Raw genomic sequence first — 363 nt, 5'->3', positions numbered from 1 at the left:
CTTATCGTGCATGAATAGTGACAATTAATATAGAAAGGAGGTCACTTTTCATTTTGTGAAAATTTCCGAGGGACAGAATTAATTACCGTGGGTGTACACATATACATAATATCAGGGAATGGAAGTAACTCGTTACTTGTAGAGTCCTAGATATCAGAGAAGCGCAACCGATGTTCCGCGTCCTGATTAGCTGACTGTCAGCCAATCATGACATTCATTCAGTGGTATTAAAAATGGCTGACTAATAGACGATTGGTGGATTTCATATTTCGTCTGCAAATGACGCCATTTTTAATACTTTTCTTAGTAATTTTGCGATACTGACTTAAGCCGGTTGCGCTTCTCTGATATCTAGGACTCTAG

Source organism: Cyphomyrmex costatus, unplaced genomic scaffold, assembly GCF_001594065.2.
Source record: "Cyphomyrmex costatus isolate MS0001 unplaced genomic scaffold, Ccosl1.0 scaffold81, whole genome shotgun sequence".
In the NCBI taxonomy this organism is placed as follows: domain Eukaryota; kingdom Metazoa; phylum Arthropoda; class Insecta; order Hymenoptera; family Formicidae; genus Cyphomyrmex; species Cyphomyrmex costatus.
Note: the sequence above shows the minus strand (reverse complement) of the source record.